Here is a 20,085-nt window from a genome sequence, read left to right on the forward strand (position 1 = left end):
TAGAAGGTCCTGTGCTTTGGTGCCACAATTTTTACTAAATGTTTAGTAGTTGTGGCATCAAGCCCATCTTTGACATCAGGAGTTTCAGGTTTTCCATTTCCTAGATGATTGGCTCTTGGAGGGAAATTTTTACCAAGCAGTTACGCAGGCCCTCTAGGGAAGGTTTTCAAACTGTGGATCGCGACCCAATATGGGGTCATGGAATGGAAGGCACTAGGTTGCGGTAGCTCCAGTCAGCACAGCCAACCGGGCCATTAAAAGTCCTGTCGGCGGTGCTGCCCGGTTAAGGCAGGATAGTTCCTACCTGTTCCCTCACCGTGCTGTGCCCCGGAAGAAGCTAGCAGCAAGTCCGGCTCCTAGGCATGAGGGCCAGGGGGCTCTGTGCGCTGCTCCCACCCCGAGCACCGGCTCCGCACATCTATTGGCCAGTTCCCGGCCAATAGGAGCTGTGGGGTGGTGCCTGCAAGTGAGAGCCGTGCAGAGCCACTTGTGCACCTCTGCCTAGGAACCGGACCTGCTGCTGGCTGCTTCTTGGGTGCAGCGCAGTCTGTGGTGCCAGGACAGGCAGGAAGCCTGCCTTTGCAACCCGGCTGCACCGCTGACTAGGAACCACCAGAGGTAAGCCCATGCCCCAACCCCACATCCCAATTCCCTGCCCCAGTGCTGAGCTCCCCACCTCAAACCCAGAGCCCACTCCTGCACCCCAAACCCTTCATCCCTGGCCCCACCCCAGAACCTGCACCACCAGCCCAGAGCCTTGACCCCCTCCCACACCCCAACCCTCTGCCCCAGCCCAGCACCCCCTCCCACACCCTGAACCCCTAATTCCCGTCCCCACCCCACAGCCCTCACCCCAATCCTCGGCCCCAGCCCTGAGCCCCTCCCATATCCCAAGACCCTCATCCCTAGCTCCGTTGGGTCATGGGCATCAACAATTTTCTTCAACTGTGTCACCAGGAAAAAAGTTTGAAAACCAATGCTCTAGGGCTCTTGTTATCTCACTGGGGCTCTGGATTGTCGTAGGAAGAGGGCCTGAAACATAAGCCCTTGTATCAGAGGCCTGGTATGAGGCCTGAGGCCTGGGCTAAGTAGTGGTCAAAGCTTTGCTAATATAAAGCAAAGTCAGGCTGTGAACTGGAGGCAGGCCCCGCCCACAGAACCTGGCAAGAACAAGGCTGATATTGCAAAAACACACATTCCTAAATAGTGCTAGGCACAATAACATACAGGGAAACACATTTCAGAAGGATGGTACCTGAACACCTCAATACCAACACATTTCCCAAAGATAACAGGAAGACTCTGACCAATCTTAAAGATAAGGTCAGTGTTAGGGGGCTTATTCCTTCACCCACTTACTTCCTGGTCCTTCTCACATGAACAGAGAGCAACAATACCCGAAGTCCAAAGGTGCAAACAATTCGATGTTTATTGGGGTGAACTTCCAGCAAGTATGATTCCAGTTTCCTTCCTTAGTGTCCCCCTTCCTAGCTCTGACACCTCAGAGCCTTACACCTGTGTCCCTGCCCTTAGCCAAACATGATTCCAATTTACTTACCCCCATTCCCTGTTCCCATTTCCCCCTTTAGCCAAACATGATTCCAATTTCCCCACCCACCCCCATTCCCTCTTCCCATTTCCCCTCCCCACACCCACCCACTCACTCACTTCCTGATTGACTGCAGACTATATAGTAAAACTTGAGTTCTGCTTAGCTATACCTTAACCAATAATTTTCCTGAAATTTAACTAACCAATCCTAACATATTGTAACATGACTATGTAACCAATTATATCCCACCACCTTAATTAGTTTACACCCAGCAAAATTAATTATACAGCAGACAGAAACAATCACAGAACCAGACAGAGATTATACAGACAAACAATAGCAAAGTGGGAACTATAATGACAAAACAATACAGAAGTGAGGATTTCACATCCCAGCTATTGATAAGTGAGTTCTTGCCAGACAGGATGCTATCAAACTAAGTTTCCTTTTACATCTTCTAGGCACTTCCCTTTCTCTGGAGGTGATAGGCATTATCAGGACAGGAGTGTATTCCTAACGGCCCAATAGCACCTTCTTTCAATGTGACTAGTTTGGAATGTGAGGATGTGACCGGTCGCTTCCCAGCTTATGGCTGCCTCTGTTGCTTAGCCAAAGGCCTTAGCCTAAGCACAGGGCCTCAGACTGTCACAGTAAGAGAAGGACCTTACGCTGGCAGACAGTGATTTTGATTCTTTCTTTTATACCTCTAGAACTAGCCAAGTGATAAGAATACACCTAAATTCTTAGAGTATGGGCCTTTACAGACAGGCCTGAATATCTATATCCTAACAGTCAGGACGACAGTGTGATGGATAGAAATGTTTTGATCAGACCAACATGTACCAGGTAATGGGTGGCACCTAGATACGTCAGAGGGTGGTACCTAGACATGTCAGATGGGGCAACACATGACTTGTTTGTATCAGTGTATAAAGAAGTATCTCAGAGGGAGTGTCTTTGGTTGGCCTAGGGGATAATAAAAAGTCCCGCCATTAACTGAGCTAGTCCATTGCAATGGGCATACATGTGTTAATGTACCTTTAACCATTGAGCCAGGACATTAGGACTGTGCTTCGTTGACAATAAACCTGACCAAGTGCCTTCCCGATGAACCAAGTTTTTGGTTATTGGGTAGTTCGATCAAGGTCTGCTGTGCCAACTATCTGCGTAGAGCTGGGACAGCACGCAGCCAAACATCTAACAACAAGCATAAATGAAATTATATTTGTTTTCCCACCTAGTCAGGACTTAACTTTTATTGGGACTCCCCTCGATTCCTGGATGGGACTTACCTTTCTACTTCAGCACCATATTTTGGAGTTGCAGAAAATGGTCCATGAAGTAAGGAATCAGCTGTCAGCTCTGGCTCAAGTATACTGTCATAATGTTTTTGCAACTTAGGTATGAGGTCTCTTCAATTTACCTAAATTCTCAGGCCCACCCTGGACTTCACAGCCTCAGTGTGACACTGTATAATCCAGACTCAGTAAAATACTGAATTGGTGGTTCCACCTCCAGAATATTTTCAAGGGATTTTTGGCGCGGGCTGAGGGATGTGCTGGCCGCCGCTTCCCGCAGCTCCCATTGGCCTGGAACGGCGAACCATGGCCAGTGGGAGCTGCAATCGGCCGAATCTGTGGATGCAGCAGGTAAACAAACTGGCCTGGTCTGCCAGGGTAAGCTCCCTGGCGGGCCGCAGGCCAAAGGTTGCCGATCCCTGGGTTAAGGTATAGCTAAGCAAGACTCAAGTTTCACTATATAAAATGGGGTCCAAAAGGAAGTTATTTGGGAACCAACTCCAGGACACTGCTCCAAGATTAGAGCTGCCAGACCTCAACAACCTGCCAAAGACACCGTGCAGAAGCTGAAGTCCCCCGGTGACCTGATCCTGACTGGCCATCAAGAAAAGTTCATCTGTCTTATTGGGAATGGTGAGCATTCTATGTTTATTGTGTGCATTCTGTTTTGGTGATTGTTAATAGATGGCGATTAAGTAGGATATTAAGGTAGGATACTGAGTAAGGCTCTTTGACTGGTAAAAGACCCCGCAAACCTGCAAAAGGTTAAGCCCTGAGTCCACAGGGAATATGCATTTGCACAGAGGAGTAGAGCCCAGAGCCTGGAGGAACAGAGCCCAGTGCCCACAGAGAGAGAAAGTTAGGTGCCTTTTACCTGGAGCCCTAGGAACTGGGAAAGGGTGGGGGTGCCCAATTTAACTGGGTTACACATTGAGCCCTAGGAACTATGTAGAGGTGGAAGCCTTGAGCCCTAGTAACTAGGTAGAGGTGGGATGTCCTGGAGTGTGCAAGTGAGAGAGAAATTTTATAGAATCAGAGAATATCAGGTTTGGAAGGGCCCTCAGGAGGTCATCTAGTCCAACCCCCAGCTCAAAGCAGGACCAATCCCCAATTTTTGCCCCAGATCCCTAAATGGCCCCCTCAAGGATTGAACTCACAATCCTGGATTTAGCAGGCCAATGCTCAAACCACTGAGCTATCCCTGTAACAGCCAGTGTAAGACGGTGGAAAAACTTAGCAGGAAAAACAAACATACATGTTCAGCAAGTGGTTTTTCTTAGTGTGGCTCTCAGCTGAAAAGTGACTTTGTAAAAATGGCATTGTGGGGTTGCCTGTTTATTAGCTGACAATTTCCAGGTTAAACATACCCAGTTTAAAGAAAATCTTTTATTTATCCGCCAACCCTGCATCTCTCCTTTGGGTCTCACATTCTTTCCATCTCATGCATGTCACCCTTTGTCTTCAGTTTAAGCCCTCAGTTACATCCATTCACCTATAGTGAGGGACAGAATCTCTGTGTATCCTTCCTAATATATCTGTTTCCTATATTTGTAAAACAACACTGGAATTCAATTAATTATTTTGTGACGCATTATTGTCATCTCCTAGACTTGGTCTTGATATCTATTTTGGGAGAGCAAGGATTCAATATGTTTAAGTGAGACTACTCCCTGCAGTTGTCTACCGATAGGTGATGGCCATAAGTGAAGAAATGCAGAGGCAATTTCATAATGGAGAAAGGAAAAGTACAAAATATATTGCTTCTGTGGATCCACACTGACCCCTTCTTCCTCCCTTCTTTTGAGTTTCTTTTACTGTAATTGTTTGGAAGAGTTGGTGAGGAACTGCGAAGCATTAGATAGGAGTCCCTTTTTTTAACTGAGGACATAATGTCAGGTCAGTGCATCTGCACCCCTAGCAGTTACACTGTTGTGAATGGTTCTGGGACTTGCTTGCATTGTGGCTTTATTGACATTAATTTATAATATACTCCCCTTCGTGTACTTTGTGCACAAGGGGAACATAGGCTCCTGTGTTACATCTCATCTCAGTTTATTTTCATCTCATTTTCTCAACATTCCTGGAGAGCTGGTAACCGTTGAGTTCAGGAGCTGTAAATGCTGTAGCTCAGATTCGAATTATGCCTTTCCATACATATATAACTTCTATTTTAAATCTTCTTAATAACTGCAAGTAAAATATATTCACTTCAAGACATTCTTCTAATTTATATTTTAAAAAATCTTTATAATACAGGCCTGACCTCTGACCTCATGTAATGTTATGTTTCTGGTTGCTTACCTGGTGTGCCTTTATTCCAGCCAGTTATCTGGTACACTAAGTCCTTAATAAAAAAGAAAAGGAGTACTTGTGGCACCTTAGAGACTAACCAATTTGGTTAATTAGAGACTAACCAATTTGGTTAGCCTCTAAGGTGCCACAAGTACTCCTTTTCTTTTTTCAAATACAGACTAACACGGCTGTTACTCTGAAATAAGTCCTTAATGCAAACTGAAGTCATCTGGATTCAAGGTTTTTCGTTATTATCCCCAGAATTATAGGTTTGGCTCCCAGCTGAGATCACAAATGCTGATCTTTTAAAATGCAGTTTACAGAGATGCATTTTAATGCGGCTCTTAATAGTTGTTTAGGATTTGTGTTGCCCCCTTAGATTTATATTTTTGTAAAAGGCTCCTACAGAAATGCACACGTTACACCATTTCCTGCCAGGTGCTCATTGTCAAATATGGAGACGTGGTTTCATTACAGCATTTTCTTTTGCAGCAATCTGGCTATTAGCCGCCCCTCAGGGGCCAGACTCACGCCCGCGGCTAACCCCAGGCTGCCACGGCGAGAGGTAGGCAGCTTCAGGGAGAGCTGGAGGAGGCTCATCACCACACCAGACCTGATCTCAGTCCGTGAGGGGCTGTGCCCGAGCCTAGCAGTGGGCGCAAAGACAACTATGCCTCAGCCATGCTTGCGAGGCTGGCTGCTGCGGAAGGGAAGCGCTGCTGTACCGCCGGGGGCTCTGGCAGCAGGGTCTGTGCTGCTGGCGGGGTACCCGATGGAGCCTCTGTACAGGGTCCCCCAGTGGCGCGAGGGCTGCTAAGGGCAGGACAAGCGCGGCGAAACCGGCCCTGAGGGGAAAACAGCGCGCCACAACCGCTTCCTAGCGGCGCCCGGCGCCCGAGCAAATCAACCTCTTCCTCAAGGGTAGCACTGTGGTACCCATAGCCCCGCCCCTAAATGTGACTCTGTCTCTCATTGGACAATCCGCTTTCTCCTTGCTGCCAATCAGCTTAGAGCACTGCCTCCAACACCTGGGGTTGGGATTTGAATCGTCTCGTCATACTGATTAGGGGGCCAGCGACCGAGGGGCCTGCCAGGAGCAAATGAGGCGCGCGCCGTGGGGGAGGGAGGTGGTAGCCGTGGCGGTCATCCTCTCGCTCGCTCTCTCCGCCCCTCTCCGGGGAGCCTGCCAGGAGAAAGGGAAGGTAGCGCTGAGTCGAGCCTCCGCTCCGGGGCGGGAAATTGGGTGGCCCGAGCCCGAGCCTGAGCCGCTCCTCAGACACCGCTGCGGGGCAATAGACGCTCCTTAGCACCAGCAGACTCTGCGCCCGTCCTGGGGAGGGAAGCCAGTGAGGGCCCCCTCCCTTAGCCCCCCAGAAAGCCAGGGGGAAGCCGGTGAGCCCCCCCCCAGAAAGCCCGGGGCTCCCTTAGCCCCTGGGAGAGCCCAGTGGGGGGAAGCCGGTGAGCCCCCCCCATAGCTCCTCGGAGAGCCGCGGGGGGGGGGAGTCGATGAGTGCCCCCCCTTAGACTCTCGGAAAGCCCAGGGCCCCCTCAGTCCCTCGGAAAGCTTGGGGGGGGGCAGGAAAGCCGGTGAGGGGCCCCCTCAGCCCGTTGGAAAACGGGGTGGGGATTATGTGCCCTCTTCAGAAAGCAGGGAGGGGTCCAGGGCTCAGACCTTATACTGCCTTTTGTGGGGGCTGTGTTTGGAGCTGCACATCAGCCGAGGGTGGTGCGGTGACCCTGGAGGAACAGTATATAAGCAAGCAGGCCACCACAGTGCTGTGAGAGAAATCTCAGTAGCATGAAAAACTGCTCAGAGCAGGGCTAATTGTTTGCCTGGGTTTGGACCTTGTCTGCACTTGCTGTCAAACCGTTTTCAGCACCATTTCAGCGGCATATGTTAACACCTGCTGTCCACAATGGGGGAACTTCCCTAATTTGGCCCAGAGGCTACAGCAGGATTGTGTGGAATGAGGGTAAAGCTGGATCCATGAAATGGGACTGTAAAGTAACAGGATTTGTGAGAACCCAAGTATGAGTCAATATGTCAGTCTCCCCAGCAGGAATGGTCTTAAGGCTGAGCTGCCAAGAGTCACATATAAAGATGTGCAACAGAACAGTTGTAAAATAAGACTTACAGTGACAACAGTTTTCTGTGCCATAGTTGGCAGAAGGATTTATAGTCCTACTTAGCCTTCCCAGAAGTATCTTCGTAATTTACAGCAGATGGGAAAAATGGACATTAAGTTTAGAAATGTTTTAGTTCATTATTATACCACTATTCCAAATTCACCTACATTCACCTGAATTTCAGCTAAAAATAATTTGAAGGATCTCTCAGTGGTTAGCACGACTAAAAAACTGACGAGGAAAGACAGGGGATTCAGCACATCAACTAAGTAGCATCTGCTGGCAGGGTTCTTATGAGGCCCCTAAAGACCTCCTCACTATTTTGTATCGTTCCCTTGTACTCCCCTTTGTGTCTGTCTTAATCTGTTTGCTCTTGTTTTATATTTAAATTGTAAGTTCTGAAGCAGCAATTGTCTTTTTGTTCTGTGTTTGTACAGTGCCTAACAAAATGGGGTCCTGGTCTGTGACTTGGGCTCTGAGGCTCTATTACAAACAGAAACACGAATGGAAATGCTGCTGTTCCCTGTGTCATTTTGGGTGAATGTAGCCTTTCACTCTTATTCAAAGAATATGTGAGCCAGGAAAGACTTTCCTGTCTGGAATACTTTCCATTTGTGTTAATGCTAACAGTATTATTACTGATGTCCTTTGAAAACCAAAGACATGTTGTGAAGAGTGAGGGCCTGATTCTCATTTACAGTAAGGACCTTATTTTCAAAGGTAGGTACACCTAAAGATGTAGGCAGGCACCTAATCAGGTTAGGTGGCAGGCACCTAATCAGGTTAGGTGGCAGGCACCTAATCAGGTTAGGTGGCAGGCACCTAATCAGGTTAGGTGGCAGGCACCTAATCAGGTTAGGTGGCAGGCACCTAATCAGGTTAGGTGGCAGGCACCTAATCAGGTTAGGTGGCAGGCACCTAACTGGTAGAGATGTGTTTGACAATCCCAGTAGGTGCCTATCTGCATCTTTAGGTGCCTGAATACCTCTGAAAATCTGGCCCAAAGGCTGCTTTACATCATTTTACTTGCAGGCCCCTTCATGCTGCCAGAACCGTATAAATATTTTGTACATAAGAATCTGACCCTTGTTTTAATGTTCATAAAGTGCTCTAAAAATGAAAAGTGCTAAATAGTTTCATAATATTAAGAACTCATCTACTATGGGGCTTCTGGCTTAATTTCCATCAGCAAAGTTTGCTGTTCGAAAAGACCTGTAACTGGACTTTGCTAAAATAAGTCCAGGTTCTTTATTTTCCTTTAAAGATTAAAAGCACATACTGCAATATTGTCTAATGAGGTTTGTCAGGTACTGTATATGGATTACCAGAAAGGTGTGAGGTGATTAAAAGAGCAAGTTCAAACTAAAGATTAGTTATGTTGGGCTTGTTTCCATTTTTTTTTAAAGCTAATGTTAGCTTTTAAAGTTTAATTTGTACATCAGTGTCAAGATTTATGCTTCTGGATATACTGATAATTCAAATTCCATTGGTATATGTGAGAATATTTGGTTTATGCAATCTGGGAGCTCTAATTGCAGTGAACAGCAAGCCTTTGAATTTGTCATGTCAGAAGGGAGGAGGAGGAACTTATGAAGCCTTGCCTTCACTGGGAAAGGAAACATTGAGAGTATCTGTGTTATCTTGTACTGATGAGCTGGCATCATATGCTTTGTAAGGATTGGTATTTGAGTCCTCTGCTCTGTGGTCTAAGACAAGTGGTGGTGGGCATTGCTGCTAAAGAGTCTCTTAAATAAGGAAGGAAAACAAATCCAGAAATGCTGTATGAAAACCCTAGTTACATTTAATGCTGTCTGATGCACAACTGGTTTTCTACTCCTTAAAAGTGTATATCAGGTATGTGCTGAATTAGCTCAAATGTGTATTTTTAAAAAAATGTTGTAAAAGCTCTGTGATAAGCACTAGGTCTGTGAACAGTAAAATATCTTGAAATTTTTATTCTGTGATATTTCCTTTTGAGTTTGTTTTAACATGTTTAATTCCATTACAAGATTATGCTCTTAAAAATATGATCAGTTTGTGCAGATAAATGATCCTTTAATGCATTATCTCTTCAGAAATTCTTTGAGGATTTCATGGAACATTTGCAATATTTTGCTATACAGAATACTTAAGATTTTTTTTTTAAACAAAAGTTTTTTACAATGGCACTACTGCAGTGAAACTAAGGTGAATGTTTTCACACAAATTGTGGGAAAATAGACATTTCTGATTTGAGAAACAAATTTCAATTGGCTTTGGATCAGGCCCTTACTGAATTGTGTGGAATTCAAATTCCAGAAGATGTATTGAATCTTATTTTCAAGCTTTGTTCCTACAAAGCTGTGTTTATATACCTGATTACCTCATACTTTAATATGATTAAGATTTCACCATCAGATATCTAATTTATTTTTGTAATATAAAGAGAGAATTTTGTAGTTTGAAAATATTTCCTAATTAGATGAGGGAAATTTATTTATTAAGGATGCTTTTGAAAATATAAGGTGTTGGAATTGTAATAGGAAATATACTAAAGCTAGGAGAGTATATTATCATAGGGCTATATCAAGCCATCATTCTTAAATAGGGCCTCATTCAAATCAAATAATGGTTCTGCTTTTAAAAAAGAAAAAAAAAGGCAATGGAATCATCTGGTCTCTCATTCCCAGACACATTTAATAAAATCCCAAGTTTGTGGGAGGCGGATAAAGCAACTTGACAATAATTTAACTTTGGACTTTTAAAAGTCTTGTAGAGACGGTATTGAGGCTTGGGAAAAAAGTTGCATAAATACTAGACAATAGCCTAAAGAGCAAATAGTTGTTCATGTTATTAAGGAAAGCGTTAAGCATGGTTGTGAATACACTTAGAAGTAAGTTGTATTTGAATGTGAAATTATACGGAATCAGATTCGGAATTGTTGAGTAGATTTATCATTCTTCTCCCTCTCCAGATCACTGAGATTGTAACCATATAGTTCCTCAGGAAAAAATGGATAATGTAGAAGTGTGGTATTTTTTACTGGACCAACAAATACATTTCTGAATGTCCGATACACAGATTTAAAACCCACAATATTTAGTCACTGCTTTAGGAACTTTCACAAAAGTTCTTCTCAACTGCATTTCACCTATATTATTTATATATATTACCTTGGCATGTAATCTCATCTTTTCTATCCCTTTCCCAATTTGAAGAAAAAATTTAATTTATAGTTACTCTGTTTATGCAAGATTACTTTTTCCTTTAATTTTTAAAATATGGCATGAATCAGTTCTTGATGACTGTATTGTCAGCATCATTGAAGCTCTAGTAACACTACATGTATTTGGACACTTAAAAACTTCCTTAGAGATCTTCAAAGAAGAAATAAAAAATTGGTAATCAGTATGGGATTTAAAAATCCCTGACTCTTGTTTACAATTTGTTGTAGAAACAGGGTGGCGTGCCCTGGGCTGGAGAGCCTGGGGGCTAAGCCAGACCTGATTACAAGAGGAGCCTCACCTGATGGGAATCAGGTGATTTAATATAAAAGGCAGCAGGAAGCTGCAGGGGTGTGTTCATTTGAGTAAGGAAGTAGGATGAAAGGGCTGGTGGCTTCAGGTAGAGTTTATTATTGTGGACTTCATGTTGGATTATTTTGTGATTAAGGACTCTGACTGCATTTAGTATTAAACTGTCCCCAGAAAGGGGTGCTGTATGCCACAACAAAGACTCTGCAGTGCTTAAGGGGCCCATAAGAGTGGGGAGGCTAGAGGCAGGGCACTGCGAAACCACCCTGGCCAAGAGGAGACATTCAGGTGGCAGCTACTGCTAACAAGCAATCTCTCTTAACCAGTTTGAATTTCAAGATCAATGTTAATGCTTGAAATTCCAAGCAGTTATGGAGAAGATGGATTTAAAATTGCCATGAGTGTCGTAATTCATTTGTTCACCAGTAATTTCATAATTTTGAAGATGAACATTGGTTTTTCAGTTTTGCAGAGGGGAAATAACTGAAGTCTTCAGCAGAACATTTTCACTTGTCTGGGTGGCATTATTCCCATCTATGAATGTGAGCTTCTGTATGCATATTTTTAGTGATTAATATTCTTATAATATGTTAATGGTGTGTGAAAATATACATTTAAACTATTGAAAAGCAATTTTACTGTGGATGGTTTAAAAGAAATAATGTTCACCTTTACACCATGTGCATTTAAATTTCAGCTCTGTTTTGTTTTTAATTCTGGCTTTGGAGTACCCTTATTCTCCCTTCCTAAGTATGTACAAGTAAGAGGGGCTTACCACAGAGAGGGATGACGATCCACAAGCATGCAAAGTTTTTACATTACCTCAGTTTCCCCATGTTCCTCTTCCATATTACACATCTGTGTCTGCAGCACGCTTCTGTTATCAGCAGGAAGTGTCCACAGAGAAAAATCTGCTGATCTGTTCCTCCAGAGAGAGCAATCATCAGGCCCAAAAAACAGAAATCCCAAAGTAACTCTTTAGATCATGTTGTGTTAAGACTGAACTGTTGTTCTACTCTGTAGTTTAATTTCTTAGCAAACTGGGCTAATCTATGGGGTGAAATCCCATTGAATCAATGACACAATTCCCACTGACTTCAATCTGGTCAGGATTTTACCCATTATTTTGTTAGATTTGTTTTCCTAGTAGGGTTTGTTAGTGCTGTAGATTTGGTACTGCACATGGCTGTCCAATAACTTTTGAAAGTCTGCCAAGTTTTTATTCAATCTGTTAAGTATGGGTAATATTAGACACTATATTCAATTTAAAATTATGTATGGTACTATGTGTTACATACATATAAAACATAGTTGCTTAGTAATTTCTTATTTGTATAGTCAAACGGAAGCAATACTTGGATTTTCATGTGACTAAATGGTTTGGAAAAAGATGATACAAGGTTTCAAAAGTAAGTATTAACATGGTATTTTTTTTGTCTTGCTTTGAACAGTGATATAGATAAATCAAGGTATTTGCAAAATGGGCATATTTCAAGTTACAAGTCTTTTTAGAAAATATCATTACATAGCTTTACTTTAAAAGTAATTTGGGTGAAATTGAAAGAAAATTTTGGCAAAGTTTATTAAGTCTTGAAATTTTTAGTGCTTCAGTTGTATATATTTTGCTATGGAAGTGTTACAGTATTTGCAATAGACTAGTACATTGAAATAAATTACATTACATTTGAAATATGAAATAAAACTACACACATTTTTCCAATTGACATGAAATGTAAATGTTTTATATTTTTATTGCAACACTTAAATATTGTTTGCTTTTTGTCGTTAGGGCTAAGGCAACCCTTTGTATTTAAAAACCCTGTTTTGCGGACATTTTACATAAAAACCTAAAGTGAGTTGTGTGCTTCTAGTATGTAATTTACACACACCGGGTATGCTTCCTTCCAGAAAGACGGTGCACCTTCAGAAGCTTGGCAGTCACATGAAAAGGCATGAGGTTGGTGCACAGCTTCAAAAAGGTGCAGCAGTATTGCAGAAAGATTGGTAGTGATGGAACAGGGCATCTTGCCTTTAATATTTTTGTCTTGCACAGACAGAAGCTTTGAACTATTCTAATATAACAATGTTGAATATCTTTTAAGAGGCCAAGGCTCTAGGCGTTAATTGCTTAATAAAATAAGTACAGTAATAAAATTAGTAGAAATGTTTTAAGATTATTCACAAGATAATCTGAAATGGTTTGTTGTTTTTATTTGTAGCAGTGAAGACCGAAAATAATACAAACCCTTCTCAAAGTGTCTGGGGGTGGTGTGTGTGTGTGTTTTGTTTTTTTTTATAAAGGAGGAGGGCATTTCCTTGATGGTATGGAGAGTGAAAGAGGTACTGTGCTGTTCTTAATTCACCATCCTGAAACAAGGAAATATAAATCTAGCATAGAAGCCTGTTCATCTGTAACTAGGGAAGGATCATAAGGATCTACTGTAAGATCATAAGGGCATGTTTTAAATTAACTAACTTTTAAAATGCCTCAAGCAGCTACAGTTAATCTGAGTCTGAATGTTGATAGACATCCAAAGATCTCTAAGGTAGTACCTCTGCGGATAGAATCTGAGCATAAACACACCATTCCAAACTTAAATTGGAAAAATGTTCGTTTGAAAGGGTAAAGTTTTTTTTCTAAAATTAAAAGAAATTTTTTACTAGGATTCCTGGAGGAGCATGAAACAGAGGTAACAGAAGAATGATTCCTGGGTTTAAGGTCAATATGATCCAAGCCCATGACCAAAAGTTTCTGTATACTCCTGATGTCTGAGTATCCCATGTCTAATTAGCCATGAAGGGGAGCAATTCTGGGCCCATTGAAGTTAATGGCAAAATTCCCATTGACTTAAGTGGGGCCAGAATTTAATCTTAGGACGTTTTGGAGCTATTGGGCCAGATCCTGAGCTGCTATAAATTGGCATATCTTTATTGAAGTTAATAGAATTACACAAACTTATGCTAGCTGAGGATGAGTCCCATGGTATCTAGCCAGTTAAGTTATTTATAGACTGTCACCAAAGTAGGTAGGCTTTCACCTGTGTAGGGCCTGGTTCATTGTCCATTGAAGTCAATGAAGGATCTTTCCACTGGCTTCAATAGGTTTTGAACTAGTTCTTAAACTCTCTACTTACTGATGGCACCTGGTGAGAAGCTGAGGACAGGGGAGTATCTCTCCAGTCTTGCCTGGTCGCCCTGGCTCTGGTGGTCTTAAACTTTGAGAGAGAGGACAGCAGGGGCTACAGTGCCACATCTTTTCCCTCCCTGGGACCTTGTTTTTTTTTTTCATGTGTTGAAATATATTTTTCCTCTACAGCACTTTAATAATGTCTGTCTAGTGTCACTAACAACATTGCTTATGTTGGTTTTATGTGAATACAATTTTGTACACTTGATTTACTAGATAGCTTTGTACATGGGGAATGATTCTCTGTTCCTGATCTGTTTTTCTCATGTTACAAATATTGTATAGCTTACAACTATACTAATACTATACAACTTTATATTTTTATATGGCTAAACAAAGGAAATGATATAATCAACAAAATCCAGCCCCTGTGCCAGTTTGTGGCTACCTACTATCAGTCTTGCTTTAGCAGCTCCCAGCAGGGAGTGAAGTTGGTATTGCTATAACTGTTCATCCACTGGAAGTTAACATACTGTTATGATCTTGTAGGGATCTCCCTGAAGTTGCCAGTGCCCCCTGTAACTCCAAGGCCAGATGTTTTATGTCAAAATACTTTTATTCCCTTATAGCAAATTGCAAACTAGCTTTTCCATTTGGCTAAATATTTTCTTCATTATGGTCCTGACACTTTCAGATATTAGGGTGCTCAGCCTCTTACAGGATTGGATCTGAAGTCTGAAAAGGTTATCTTCATTCTTGCTTTTCACTTTCTGAAAAAATTTTCCTTGAAAATTAGTTTTTTCATTAGATACCCAAGGAAGTTTAGGTGTAACAAACCTATGCATTTAGGGAGTGCCGGGAGAATGAGGCATGTAATGTTGCTTTCTTAACAAGTTATTTGTGTTATAAAACGACCAGTAAGTAGCGGTCCCATACTATGCATAAAGAGTGACTCTCATAAGAACGTGAGAACTGCAGTACTGTGTCAGATCAATAGAGTGGTGGGGAGCGTACACAGCAAGGCATCCACCCTGTCTTCCCATCCTGGCTTCTGGTAGTCCAAGATTTAGGGTTGCCCTGGCAATGGGGTTGCATCCCTGACCATCTTGACTTGTACCCATTGATGGACCTATCTTCCATGAACTTATCTAGTTCTTTTCTGAGCCCAGGTATACTCTTGGCCTTCACAATATCTCATGCCAATGAATTCCACAAGTTAATTGTGCATTGTGTGAAAAAGTATTTTGTCTTGTTTGTATTAAACCTGTTGCCTATTAATTTCATCAGGTGACCCAGGGTTTTTGTATCGTGGGAAAGGATAATTAACACTCTCCACAAGTCATTATTTTATAGACCTCTATCATATCCCCCATTAATCTTCTCTTTTCTAAGATGTACAGTCCTAATTTTTGTAGTCTCCTTGTATGGAAGCCGTTCCATATCCTTGATCATCTTTGCTGCCCTTCTCTGAACCTTTTCCAGTTCCACTGTATACTTTTTGAGATGGGGAAATCAGAACTGGACACAGTATTCAAGGTGTGGCCGCACCATAGGTTTATATAGGGGGCATTATGATATTTGCTGTTTTATTTTCTATCTCTTTCCTGATAGCCTTTGTGACCACTGCTGCACATTGTGGCTAGTTCTCTGAAAACTTCAGATCAGTGATGCCAAGATCTCTCTCTGGAGTGGCAATAGCTAAATTAGAACCAGTCATTTTATATGTGTAGCTGGGATTATTTTTTCCAACTTGCATTACTTTGTATTTATCAGGGTTGAATTTCATCTACCATTTTGTTGCCCAGTCACCCAGTTTTGTGAGATACCTTTGTAACTCTTCTCAGTCAGCTTTGAACATAATCATCTTGAGCAATTTTGTATCATCTACAAACTTTTGCCACTTCACTGTTCACTCCCTTTTCCAAATCATTAATGAATACGTTGAACAGTACAAGTCCAAGTGCTGATCCTTGGGAGTACCCATCTCCATTGTGGAAACTGAAAATTTATTCCTACCGTGTTCTAGTCTTGACTCTGGTTTCTACCAGTTTGCCCGTTACTGGGTTAGGCTCACCAGCCTGTAATTGCCAGGATCACCTCTGGAGTCCTTCTTAAAACATTGGCATTACATTACTACTTTCTAGTCATTTGGTACAGAGGCTTGTTTCAGCAATGGGTTACTTTACCACAGTTAGTAGTTCTGCAATTTCATATTTGAGTTCCTTCAGAACTCTTGGGTGAATTATTATCTGGTTCTGGTGACATACGACTGTATAATTATCAATTTGTTCTAAAACCTCTTCTGTTGACATGTCAGTGTGGGAGAATACTTTTAGATTTGTTACCCAAAAAGGATAGGTCTGATGTTCCTCTACTGATGATCACCTTTTTGGAGGATTGTTTAGCTTATCATCACTGCATGATACATCACATTTTAATTCAGCAAAATAATACATCTAGGATTTATTGCAAGATAATTTTTTAAATGTCTTAAACTGTGTGCTAGCGGAATGTACATTTACTGGCTCAGCAAGGGAAAAAAGTGACTCTCTTACTATAGGTAGAAGGGAGTTAAATTTGAGGTGGGGGGGAAGGTCATCTTAGTCCTATGTGGCTGACACATTCTTCATTCAAAGTGTCTGACTTGTCAAGAAAATAATGAGCATCTTGTGACTTATCCTGATATGTCAGCCATCAAGGTTATGTCACTCCATTGTTTGGTTACAAAGTTGTTGCATATTCTAGGAAAAGTTGTATAGTCATTGTTTCTGTTTCAGGCTCCAGGTAGTAAAGAAAACATGTATTTTCACTCTAATTCCAAAATTGCAAAAATTGACTGTTTAAATTAGCTGCCTAGTACAAAACATTTTTTAAAAACTCTTGACAGGTAATTTGCAATAAGCAGCAATTTTCAGTTGCATGTAGGTGCATATATTTTAGTTTTTAATTATTTACTTGTGTACATATTTGACCATGACATTTGAATCAATTCTCTGCTTGCTCTGCAGTATATTGAACAGTGAATATCCAAGATACAGATGGTTGAAAATATAGAGCTATTTAAGGACCAGAAACCTATTTTGTTGTGGGGACAACATTAAAAACTTGGACAATATTTCTGCATAGTCTCAGATACCAATGCCATCCTTTGGTTTGGAAGTCAATGGAATTGTGAATTCTGCACTCAGTGTCTTAGATTAATGAATGGTAAGTAATACTCAAGGAATCAGATATTTTTTTTGTTTACTTTTCTTAAAAAATGTTTCTTCAGTTGTGTGGTATTTAGCTAAATCAGATTGGCCTCAGTGGATAGAAGCATTCAATCCCAAACCTCAATTTCTGTGTGTCTGGTACAGTCCAGCACTCTGAATTGGGGCTGTCAAGTGATTAAAACAATTTAATTAATTGCATGATTAATCACATTGTTAATAATATAATACCATTTATTTAAATATTTTTTGATGTTTTTCCACATTTTAAAATATATTTCCATTATAACACAGAGTACCAAATGTACAGTGCTCACTTTATATTTTTGATTACAAATATTTGCACTGTAAAAAACAAGATAGTATTTTTCAGTTTGCCTTATACAAATACTGTAGTGCAATCTCTATCATGAAAGTTGAACTTTCAAATGTAGAATTAGGTACAAAAATAACTGCATTTAAAAATATTACAATGTAATGCTTTAGAGCCTACAAGTCCTACTTCTTGTTCAATCAATTGCTTAGACAAACAAGTTTGTTTACATTTTCAGGAGATGATGCTGCCTGCTTCTTGTTCACAATGTCATGTGAAAGTGAGAACAGGTGTTCGCATGGCACTATTGTAGCTGGTGTTGCAAGATATGTAGATGCCAGATGCGTTAAAGATTCATATGTCCCTTGATGCTTCAAACACCATTCTAGAGGACGTGTCCATGCTGATGACACGTTCTGCTCGATAACAGTCCAAAGCAGTGCGGACCAATGCATGTTCATTTTTATCATCGGAGTCAAATGCCACCAGCAGAAGGTTGATTTTCTTTTTTGGTGGTTTGGGTTCTGTAGTTTGCGCATTGGAGTGTTTTTCTTTTAAGACTTCTGAAAGTATGCTCCATGCCTCATCCCTCTCAGATTTTGGAAGATACTTCAGATTTTTAAACCTTGGGTCGAGTGCTGTAGCTATCTTTAGAACTCCTACATTGGTACCTTCTTTGCGTTTTGTCAAATCTGCGGTGAAAGTGTTCTCATCTCATGTTGTTCGTTTTTAAGCTATCATCCAAGACTATTCTAACATGAAATATATGGTGGAATGCGGGTAAAATAGAGCTGGAGACATACAATTCTCCTTCAAGGAGATCAGTCACAATTTTTTTTTTCTTTATCAAGCGTCATCAGCATGGAACCATGTCCTCTGGAATGGTGGCTGAAGCATGAAGGGGCATACAAATGTTTAGCATATCTGGCATGTAGTTACCTTGCAATGCCAGCTACCAAAGTCCCATGTGAATGCCTGTTCTCACTTTCTGTTTACATTGTAAATAAGAAGCAGGCAGCAGTATCTCCCATAAATGTAAACAAACTTGTTTGTCTTAGCAATTGGCTGAACAAGAAGTAGGACTGAGTCAACTTGTAGGCTCTAAAGTTTTGCATTGTTTGGTTTTTGAATGCAGTTATGTAACAAAAAAAATCTCCATTTTTAAGTTGCATGTTCACGCTAAAGAGATTGCACTACAATACTTGTATGTGGTGAATTTGAAAAATACTGTTTCTTTTGTTTATAATTTTTACAATGCAAATATTTATAACAAAAAATAATAAAGTGAGCAGTGTACACTTTGTATTCTGTGTTGTAATTGAAATCAATATATTTGAAAATATAGAAAAACATCCAAAAAATTTAATAAATTCCAATTGTTGTTCTATTGTTTAAGAGTATGATTAAAACTGTGATAACTCACATGATTAACTCAAAAAAATTAATCGTGATTTTAAAAATTGTGATTAAACTGCGACTAATCAACAGCCCTACTCTGAATTTAAATTGGATTTAAACTATTGACATGCAAGTTGAATCTCTCGATTTTTTTTTTTTTTTTTTTTTTTGGGTACTATTTATTTATTTTTACAATCCGTTTCTCTGGGGAGGAAAAAGGTTAGTCAGGAGTTAAGCAATGTGTCTTATCATGCATCTTTAATGTGATTAGTACTAATATATAAAAAATAAAGTGAGCCATAGTCTCTGAGGAAACTATACCAAGACAGGATCAGTTTGTAGCTGTTTTCATTACAACCTGTGAGTGGACCCAGCCAGTGGGTCCCACGAGCTCCCATGTCCAACTGAGTTTGGATAGAAGATCTCTAGTCATTAGTTTCTAGTTTTGGAGCCCTATGGTACACTCAGATCTTTGGCCTGACTGACTTCTGTGGGATGTGGGGCTTGGCAGTCCAGCTTCCCAAAACCCATTCTTCTGACCTCCCAAGCCCCTTTTCCCCCCAGCTCCTTACACACACTCCCACAGAATTATGCCAAGGCTGTGGGCACTCTGGCTTCTAGTTTAACCCCTTTGAGGAAAACCAGGAACACAGGTTCAGCAATGGAATTTATCAACCACAGTAACATTACTCTTTTAAAAAAAAAATGAAGGTGTTAGTTCTTTGGAAATAACAAAAGTCCAGAGATGCAACTACACCTGTTTTTGAAGGGGTGGGACCAATGTCTGTTAGTGTTCCAGGCTGGACAGAGTCTGTCTCTCTCTCTCCTGCAAGTCCTTCTTACATATGGTGATGGTTGGCTGCCCTGCACAGAGCAGCATCCCATTCTTAAGTAGAGTCTGTGTCTCCTTGCCATGTACTCCTCTGGGATGCTCCAGCCCTACCCTAGTCATGCTTGTGCCTTTCCCCCAGTGGTTCTCTGTGTAGAAAACCCTTTATGCCAGGGGCTAGGTTAGTAGTTGGGTGGCAACTACTTGGATGGCAGAGCACATCAAGTGTTATGCTCTAACTGCCCAGTGTGGATGCTGCTGGAATGAAGCAAAAGGTACCTAGCTCATGTGAATGTAGTCCTGTCTGAAGCAGAACTACATTAATGTGAAATGCATAGGACAAACTAGGAACAGCTGCGTCTACTTGGGCCATAGAGCGCAACATGTTGATGCACTCTGCAGTTCACCCTCCTATTCCGCACTGCAGT

This window comes from Lepidochelys kempii, chromosome 6, assembly GCF_965140285.1.
Source record: "Lepidochelys kempii isolate rLepKem1 chromosome 6, rLepKem1.hap1, whole genome shotgun sequence".
NCBI classification, from domain to species: domain Eukaryota; kingdom Metazoa; phylum Chordata; order Testudines; family Cheloniidae; genus Lepidochelys; species Lepidochelys kempii.